Source organism: Orycteropus afer, unplaced genomic scaffold, assembly GCF_000298275.1.
Source record: "Orycteropus afer afer isolate SDZICR_OR568_19922 unplaced genomic scaffold, OryAfe1.0 scaffold00572, whole genome shotgun sequence".
NCBI classification, from domain to species: Eukaryota; Metazoa; Chordata; class Mammalia; order Tubulidentata; family Orycteropodidae; genus Orycteropus; species Orycteropus afer.
In genome coordinates this window covers 370,317-379,703 of record NW_006922159.1, presented here as the reverse complement: position 1 = coordinate 379,703, position 9,387 = coordinate 370,317, and the positions used below count along the sequence as shown (strand labels likewise).

The 9,387-nt window shown below is 43.8% G+C and overlaps 1 non-coding gene across 1 annotated transcript; it reads right to left on the bottom strand.

The window, feature by feature from the left end:
* Positions 1-576: 576 nt before the first annotated feature.
* On the bottom strand, positions 577-647 carry TRNAG-UCC. Its single transcript has one exon. It is a non-coding gene; the product is annotated as a tRNA-Gly (tRNA).
* Between the last annotated feature and the right edge of the window lie 8,740 nt (positions 648-9,387).

Here is a 9,387-nt window from a genome sequence, read left to right as displayed (position 1 = left end):
TTGATGGGGTAGGAGGTCCACTGGTGAATATCAATACACACAGCCCACAGGAGCCCACAACTTCCAGTCTGGACACTCCCCACCCCCACTCCCTCTCCAGAGACTGTTGAAAGAGATTCATTTACAGACTCAGATGTCTCCCAGCAAATGTTCTTCTTGCTGCACTGTTACTGGTTCAGATAGGTGACCATGTCAGCTGTGCTAAGAGGTGGGACATAGGCTTGATGACTTCTGAGACCCATCTGACCAAGCAGGATCAGTGTCTAATGAATGAACAACAGGCTTACCTTTATCTTCAGAGCCCTCCAGGTGCTTCTTTTGTGTATCGTTTGCCTCCTGTGTTATTATTGCTGGTCCCTGACTCATGGCGACCCCATGCACAGTGGAACTGCCCAGTCATGCCTCATCCTCATGGTTGGTTGCATATTGGATTGTTGTGATCTGTGGGCTAATTTTTGGACAGATCTCTTGACCTTTCTTTCTAATCCATCTTAGTCCGGAAGCTCCCCTGAAACCTATTCAGCATCGTAGTAACACCTAAGTCTACACTGACAGAGGGGTGGGGTGTGCATGACATGCATTGGCTGGGGATCAAACCCAGGTCTCCTGCGTGGAAGGCAAGGGTTCTACCACTGAACCACCACTGACTCCTTGCTCTCTTTACTTTCCTGTGTAAAAAGGACTCATAATCACTTAGACTTAGTGTGAGATGAAGTCTTATAATCATGTACTACTAGAACTGGAAGTGCCCTCACAGATTTCCCCATAACTTACAGCTGGGGAAAGGAACTCTGGGGTCTTAATAAGAAAGTCGGCTTATGGAATCCCAGGTTAGTACTTTTGATACCATGCAATGTATTTTAAGGGAGCTCTGGTAGCATAGTGCCTAAGGCACTTGGCTACTAACCAGAAGGCTGGCTCTTCAAACCCACCAGCCACTCTTCAGAAGGAAGGTTGGGCAATCACTTCCAGCACATAACAACAACAACAATGCATTTTAAACAATGGGCTTCACTTATAGGAAAATGGATGTGTGAAATCAGATAGTCCTGGGTTCATCTAAACCTGATTCTCATCAGCTGTGTGGCCTGGAAGCATCATTTGACCTCAGTTTCCTCATGTGGAAAACACCTCTCTGTATTGTAAAGTATGAAATAATATATAAAATGCCCATCACACACGTTGTTTTTATTGGATGCTGTCAAGTCAATTCCAATTCATATTGGCCCCACATATGACACAGCACAACTGCCCATAGGTTTTCTTGGCTGTAATCTTCACAGGAGCACATCACCAGGTCTTCCCCCCGTGGAGGCAATGGGTGGGTTCTGACCATGAATTTTTTGGTTAGCAGCTGAGCACTTAACCGTTTGCACCACCAGTGCTCCTATCAGACACAGAGTGCTCATTAAAAGTAAGTTTCATTTCACTGTGGAATAAAAGACAAACTTGGTAGAAAGATCAGTAAACAAGAAAGAATATTCTTGGCAGTACGAGGCAGGGGATTCGCAGGCTGGGCTTAGTGCACCCTAGCATCTCTAATGTCACACTCTTATCCTGCTTTTACACAAGACTGGCATTTTCCCCCAATTTAATTAAATTCAATGAACATTTACTGAACATGTATTATGTGCCAGACTAGGTTGTGGGTGCAGAAAACCATAGGACAGAGTCCCTACACTCTGGAAGGTGACCATCTCACTTGGGAGACAGACAGGTAAACAAGTAACTATGATGTTGTTCTGCATAAGAGGTGCACTAACAGAGGATCGGGCAATAGAAAGGGCATTCCAGGCAAGAGGAACAGTTTGAACAAGCACCTGGAGGCATGAAAATCAATTTGGAGAATGTATCAGGTAGGCATAGGCTTGGCAGCTGACAATAGAAAACTCAAAATAGCAGTGGCTTAAGCAAGCTTGAGGTTTATTTCTCTCTGACATCAAAGAACTGCAGAGCTAGGCAGCCAGGGCTGGTGGGTTAGCTCCTTGGCCATCAGGATGCCAGGCAGTATGAGGCAGCTGCTTAGAGCATGGACTCCTGTGGGGGTCTTAATTCTCCCTCAGGCTATGAGAACTTGAAGAATTTACCTTTCCTCTCTGTGGCTCTCAGTTTTCTTATCTGCACAATGAGGATAATAAAGGTACCCGTCTCATAGGATTGCTGTGAGGATTAGATTATTTCATGGAGGAAATATGTTTTGAACAGAACCTCGTAGATAACAGTGCTGTACATATTTTGTTAGCTGGGTGACAACGAACAGTCATGTGCTTGGCTGTTAACTGAAAAGTTGGCAGTTCAAGTCCATCCAGAGGTACCTTGGAAGAAAGGCCTGGCAATCTACTTCTGAAAAATTAGCCATTGAAAGCCCAGTGGAGCACAGTTCTGCTCTGAAACACTTAGGGTCATCATGAGTCAGAATCGATGGCAGCTAGTTTGGAGGTTTATGCCTTTTTTTTTTTTTTTTTAATCTTTTTGCTCCACTATCCTTACTACATGGCTTTAATCCTTAAAGTCATCTCATGGTCCAGAATGGCTGCTGAGGCTCCAGACTTCACGTCTCAATTCTAGGGAGTAGAAAGAAAGGAGGGGAACAAAGTTCCCTTCTTTCAGCTCAGCTGAGGCAGCTGCCTTTAAAAAGTTTCCCAGAAGTTCTGCACATCACTTCTACTTACATGTTACTGGCCTAAACTTAGTTACAGGACCTTATGTAGTTCCAAGGGAGGCTTAGAACAGTGGCCTTTTAGCTGGGTTCTCTTAGAAACACGAAAGAGGGGGATGGATATTGATGGGCAGTTGCTGCCACAGAGAGTAAAACTCTAACAGGTGGCCTCCAACACAGGGGTTTAGGGCCAGGTGGTAGAAGATGAGGCTCAAAGCAAATTGTGGATGGCCTTGAAGGCCATATAAATTGCTGGTAGATACATGGAACCTAAACCTCCATAAGAAATAGAACTTGGAGACATTTTCTGAGGAGTCGTGAGAATATAGGTGTATTTGGAGCAATGGGAGAGTTGGAGATCCCTTAAACAGAGTGGGAGAGTGGAAAGAGGGGTGAGAAGAGGTGAATCCAGTTTCTAACATTAGAGGGTAAGTCTCTGGGGCAGGGATTAGATTCCTAGTTGGGGAGGAGCAAGTATGTGAAAAAGGTGCCATCCTTTGACAACCAGCTATCCACGTCTCACAATCCTGTTTTCACATTGATTCTTCCTCTAACAGATTTTCTTCAGTCTTCATTGTCGTCATGCAGTTTATTTCCTTGAAAAATGAAAAGTGCCACTTCTCATGAATGTGCTCCCTTCCACTTCCCCATGAACACAGAACCCTGGAGAAAACCCCGTTAGTGGAGAGAAAGAGAAAGAGAAGTCTGTGTGTCTGATTAGGACTGTGAGTACTCAGCCTACTGATTATTTTTATTGAACAAATTTCTGTGCATAAATGAGTTTGCTAAGCATGAGAGTGGAGTGGCCTGGGGTCTACTATGAAGTGAGGGCTATTACAGTGTTCCATCCCAGCTGTGGCTGATGGCAGAGATGTCATCCAATGGAGAACCTTCTGGAAACCGGGCTGTTTTACGCCCAGGATCCCAGGACTCTCCCTCTCCTTTGAGAAAAGTGAATCACTTGCTGACACCACTGGTATCCTCTTTGCTGAGCCCCTTATAGAATAAAGGGTTGGGCCAGATATTTCCAAGAATCAAATTCTTTGTTTTCAGACCACTGCTTTGATCTGCCTACCCCTGTTTCTTTCAGTCAGGACAACAGACAGATTGGTCAGGAGACTGGTAGCAAGGAACCCACACTGCATTTAATTCTAGGGTGATGAGGTGTATTTGTCATCTATTGTCGCATAGCTAATGACCCCAAAACTTAGTGGTTGAGAACAATAGTATAAACCACACATAATAAAAGCAAACATATAAACACAACTTTTGTGGGTCAGGTATCTGGAAGTGACTGGGCTGGGCAGTTCTGGCTTGGGGTCTCTCAAGAGATTTCAGTCAAGAGGCAAGATATTGACTGGCCCGCATCATCTGAAAGCTTGAGTGGGGCTGGAGGATCTGTTCCAAGAGTGCTCACCCATGGGACTAACAAGTTGCTGCTGGCTGTTGGGAGGGAGTCTCAGTTCCTCTCCTTATGGGCTTGAGTGATGCTTGAGTGTTCTCATGATATGGCAGCAGGCTTCCCCGCTGAGCAAGAGATCCAGGAAGAAGGTATCCTTTATATGACCAAGCCTTGGAAGTCACATAACATCACTTCTACCACATTCTAGTCTGTAGAAGCATAGCAGTAAGTCTGTTTCACATTCACTGGGAGGGGAACCCCACCTTTTGAAAGGAGGAATATCAAAGAATTTGTGGAAATATTTTAAAACTTCAAAATAGGATTTAGGCCTTGGAGAGCCAGGGATGAAGGAAACTAGAGGTAGAATCAGATGGGAAGACTTAGGAACTTCGACATCAAGTTGAGAGGAATTTAAAGGCAATTCTGGAAAATGAGGTTAGATTAAGCTGTCACTGGAGCATCCTGTAATCTAACTTAGAAATTTCCAAATGCCAGATTACTCTAATGTCTCAGTAATGCCTTTATGTAGATAATGCTAATTCCCAAGAACTCCCAAAACTGCAAACTGATACTGACTCTTCACCAGAAGGAGCCTTCCCACCTTATGAAAAGGCAAACTGAGGCTCGGAGAGGTCATCCCTAGTGAGGCATAGGCATTAAGGAGGAAAATTCTGAGCCCCTCTGACCACTGACACATGGCCCCTCTCCACACATAGCACGTCCTTCCTGATGCTCCCGGGAGCCACAATTTATGGGAAACTTCCAATATGCCAAGCAGTGTGCTAAGTGTTTTTATGTCATCTTATTCTCCTTACGACCAATTGAGGTAGGTAGAGATTGCTCTATTTTACTGATGAGCAAACTGAGGCACAGGTACAAACAGGTTAGGCCTTTTATTAAGTAACCCAAACTTACTCAGCTACTAACAGGCAGGACTGATTCTAACCCAGCCTGGCGGACTCCAAAGCTAATGCTTTTAATCCCTACATCTCCCACCTTCTGAATGTTCCAGCCTCTGAACTACATCTGTTCAGCTGCAACCATGGCTCAGTGGTACCTGGACATCTCCTATTTCTTGCAGAAGCCAAATGCAGAAAGCCAGAGACCTAACGCTTCTCTACCAGGAAGTGGTGGTAGTCAGGCCCCAGCTCTCTGGTAGGTTTCCTTCTCCAGAATCACGGAAACAGAAGCCAGAAATCCACCCCCTCAGTTTCCCCAAAGCTTGCATGTCACCAGCCCCCTTAATTAATGCAGGGGTACCAGGGCACGCTCGTTGCCAATGATGGCAGTAGCTACAATCAAGGTCAACAGTGGTGAGGACGAGATGGTCTCTTACTCATCCACTTAAATGCCACTACCCATGTTCCCCACTCCTGCCTCCTCCTGCCCAGCAGTGGACGCCAGAGCTGCAGCAAGCCTTTCTCCCTGAGCCTTGTGCCCTCTAGTGGTGGACGCAGAGCCCCAGGCTCCAGACCTAGGAAGCTGTCCCAGCAGGGAGCTAGGGTAGCTTCACACCTAACTCGGCCTCTGAGACAGCGCCCTGCACAAAAATTTTGTAATTTAGAAAGTCCGTGTTTCTAGACATTTAGCACTGCCGGCTCTCTTCCGTGAGTAGAAGCTAATCTGATAAATTCTTCCTATGAGGAGCTGGTCAACTGCGAAGGAACTGTTTCAAGTGCTGAGGAGCAAGGATATCTCCTTGAGGACTAAGGTGCGCCTGACACAAGCCATGATATTTCCAATAGCCTCATATGCATGTGAGAGCTGGACAATGAATAAGGAAGACCGAAGAAGAGTTGATGCTTTTGAGTTGTGGTGCTGGCGAAGAATGCTGAAAGTACCATAGACTGCTAAAAGAACTAACAGATCTGTCCTGGAGGAAGTGCAGCCAGAATGCTCCTTGGAAGCAAGAATGGCCAGACATTGTCTCACCTATTTTGGTCATGTTGTCAGAAGGGACCATTCCCTGGAGAAGGATGTCATGCTTGGTAGGGTGGAGGGTCGAGGAAAGAGGGGGAGGCCTTCAACGAGATGGATTGACACGGTGGCTGTGATGACGGGCTCAAGTATAGCAGGGATTGTGGGGCTGGCGCGGGATTGGGCAGTGTTTCGTTCTGCTGTGCATGGGGTTGCTATGAGTCAGAAACCACTCAATGGCACTTAACAACAACAACAACATGAGGAGCTGGACACTTGATGAGTCCTCCTCCCTCACACAAGAATGATTTGTAGTCTAAAAGATGACCAAGAAAAAGGGCAATTCCAAGCTAACAAGAAAAGGAATCTATTGTGTTTACATCGAGGCATCAGTATTGGAGGCATTGGGGAAAGGAGTTTTGATGTGCTGCTCAAATGCCACCTTAGAGTCAGCCACCAATTTAGCCATTGTCTGAGGAGCTCTGCTCCTGGTGTGAGGAAGTGTAATGGAAGCAAGCAGCCCCTTATCCAGTTCTGCCTATTGCTGTGGAGTCAAATGGACTCATAGAGACCCTACAGCCCCATAGGGTTTTCAAGGCTGTAATCTTTACAGAAACAGACTGCCTCATCTTTCTCTTGTGGAGTGGAGCTGCTGGTGTTTTTGAATGGTTGACCTTATTTTAGCAACCGAGTGCTTAACCACTGCACCACCAGGGATCCTCAACCAGGTCTGCAGCCTCTCAGAAAAGACACTCACACTGCCCACCCAGGATCTGGAGGTGGGTATCTCTCCAGTCCACACTCACCTCCTCCCATTCGTCCCACTGTCTGTTTATCAAGGCCCAATAGTGTTTGGCTCAAAATCTGTTCATGCTGGTTGTACTTTTAGTAAAATATTATGTAAGAGGAAATATGAGGGCAGAAATTTTTAAAAAGGAATTGTTCTTCTGAAAATTAGGTTGAATGACTTGGAAAAAGCCTCTGAAGACAATTTACTAAGAAAAATAATTGCTATCTAGGTGTGGTTGAAAACTAATTGCCACTGAGTTCATTCCTACTCATAGTGGCCCCATGTGTGTGAGTATATTTGTGCTCCATAGGGTTTTTCTTTTCTTTCTTTTCCCCCACTTCTAAATTTTAGTTATTTGGTTGTTGAGAATATACATAGCAAAACATAGACCAATTCAAGTTTCTCCGTGTACAATTCAGTGGCATTGATCAGATTCTTCAACTTGTGCAACCATTCTCACCCTCCTTTTTCTGAGTTATTCCTCCCTCATTAACCTAAACACTGCCCTCTAAGGTTCCTGTCTAATTTATACATATGGATAGTTCTTTAAAGAGCAGAATGCTCAAGGCAGACTTTTTTTTCACTTGTTAAGCTAAACTTTTATTTGGTTTTAAGATGACTTCAGGGGATATTTTTGGTTTAAGTTTTTAAAATTATCTCAGGACAATAGTTTTAGGGTTCATCCACCTTCATAGCTCCAGAAAGTCTACAGCCTATGAGATTTTTTTTTTTTTTTTTTAATTGTGCTTTGGGTACAAATTTACAAAGCAAACTTGTTTTACGTTCAATAGTTCAGGCACATCTGATTTCACGGCCCAATTACCATCCCCAACCATAAAAAAGTCTCCTCTTCCTCTCTCTTCCCTGTGACCACTCTCCCCCTCCCCCCCCCACCCCCATGCCTTTCTTATCTATGCATTTCTGTCTGTCAGCTTTCCCTCTATGTGAGTCCTATCCCTCTGGTGTCTCATGGCTGATTGATCCAAGGGGTGCGTCTCCTGAGAGTAGGTGGGTTCATCAACTTGGGATAGGTGTTCTGTATGTAGGTCTTTCTATTGCTGTAGAGCCCAGAAGATTTTGAAATCTTTTTCTCATTTTTCCCCTTTTCATCAAGATTCTTCAGTGGAACGTTTTATCAAAATATTCAGTAAAGATAGGCGAGGACCGTCCAGTTCTTCTGGTCTCATGGCAAAGGAGGCAGTTCATGGTAGCAATCAGCCACATATTGCATATCTTCCTCCTATTCCTGACTCTTCTTCTTCCTCTTTGTTCCAGAAGAAAAGAGACCAATTATTGAGCCTTGGATGGCCACTTGCAAACTTTTAAGACTCCAGGTACTATGCAGGTAGAACAGAAGCATTAAAACATTATTAGGCCAAAATCATAATGTCCCATGAAACCATGACCCTAAATTTCCAAACCAAGGAACTAAATCCCATGAGGTGTTTGGTTGTACATAAGCAGACTCAGTAGCTACTCTTTTTTGTCATTGTTATAAATGTATGTATCACACAATTTTTGCCAATTCAACTTTTTACAGGCATACAACTTATTGCCAGCAATACAATAATTAGCTGCTCAACCCTACCCTTAATCAATGCATTTTTTCCATCACCGTTAACCTCCCTTTCCCTGCTCCTTCCCAACCCTGATAACTACTGATAAACTTTGTTCTCTATATATCTGCCTTTTCTTGTTATTTTATATAGGCAAAGTCATAAAATATTGTGATAGAAATAATGCTGGAGATCGCATGATAGAATTTTGCAAGACCAACAACTTACTCACTACAAATACTTTTTTCAACAACATAAACAGCAGCTATACACGTGGACTTCACCTGATGGAATACACAGGAATCAGATCGATTACATCTGTGGAAAGAGAAGATAGAGAAGCTCAATATCTTCTGCCAAAACAAGGCCAGGAGCTGACTGTGGAACAGACCTTCAACTGCTCAAATGCAAGTTCAAGCTGAAGTTGAAGACAATGAAAACAAGTCCACAAGAGTCAAAACATGACCTTGATTACATCCCTCCTGAATTTAGAGATTATCTAAAGAACAGATTTGACACATTGAACACTGATGACTGAAAACCAGGGGAATTGTGGGATTACATCAAGAACATCATCCATGAAGAAAACAAAAGGTCATTAAAAAGATAGGAAAGGAAAGAAAGACCAAAGCAGATGTCAGAAGAGACTCTGAAACTTGCCCTTGAATGGAGAGTAGTTAAAGCAAATGGAAGAACCGACAAGATAAAAGAGTGAACAGAAGATTGCAAAGAACAGCTTGAAAGGACGAAGTCAATTATTATAATGAAGTGTGCAAAGACATGGAGTTAGAAAACCAAAAGGGAAGAACTGCTTGGCATTTCTCAAGCTGAAAGAACTGAAGGAAAAATTCAAGCCTCAAATTGCGATATTGAAAGATTCCATGGGTGATATGTTGAATGATGCAGGAAACATCAGAAGAAGATGGAAGGAATATACAGAGTCACTGTACCAAAAAGAATTGGTCGATGTTCATCCATTTCAGGAGGTAGCATATGATCAAGAACCAACAGTATTAAAGGAAGAAATCAAAGCTGCACTGAAGAAATGTCTTATTGCTCTGGC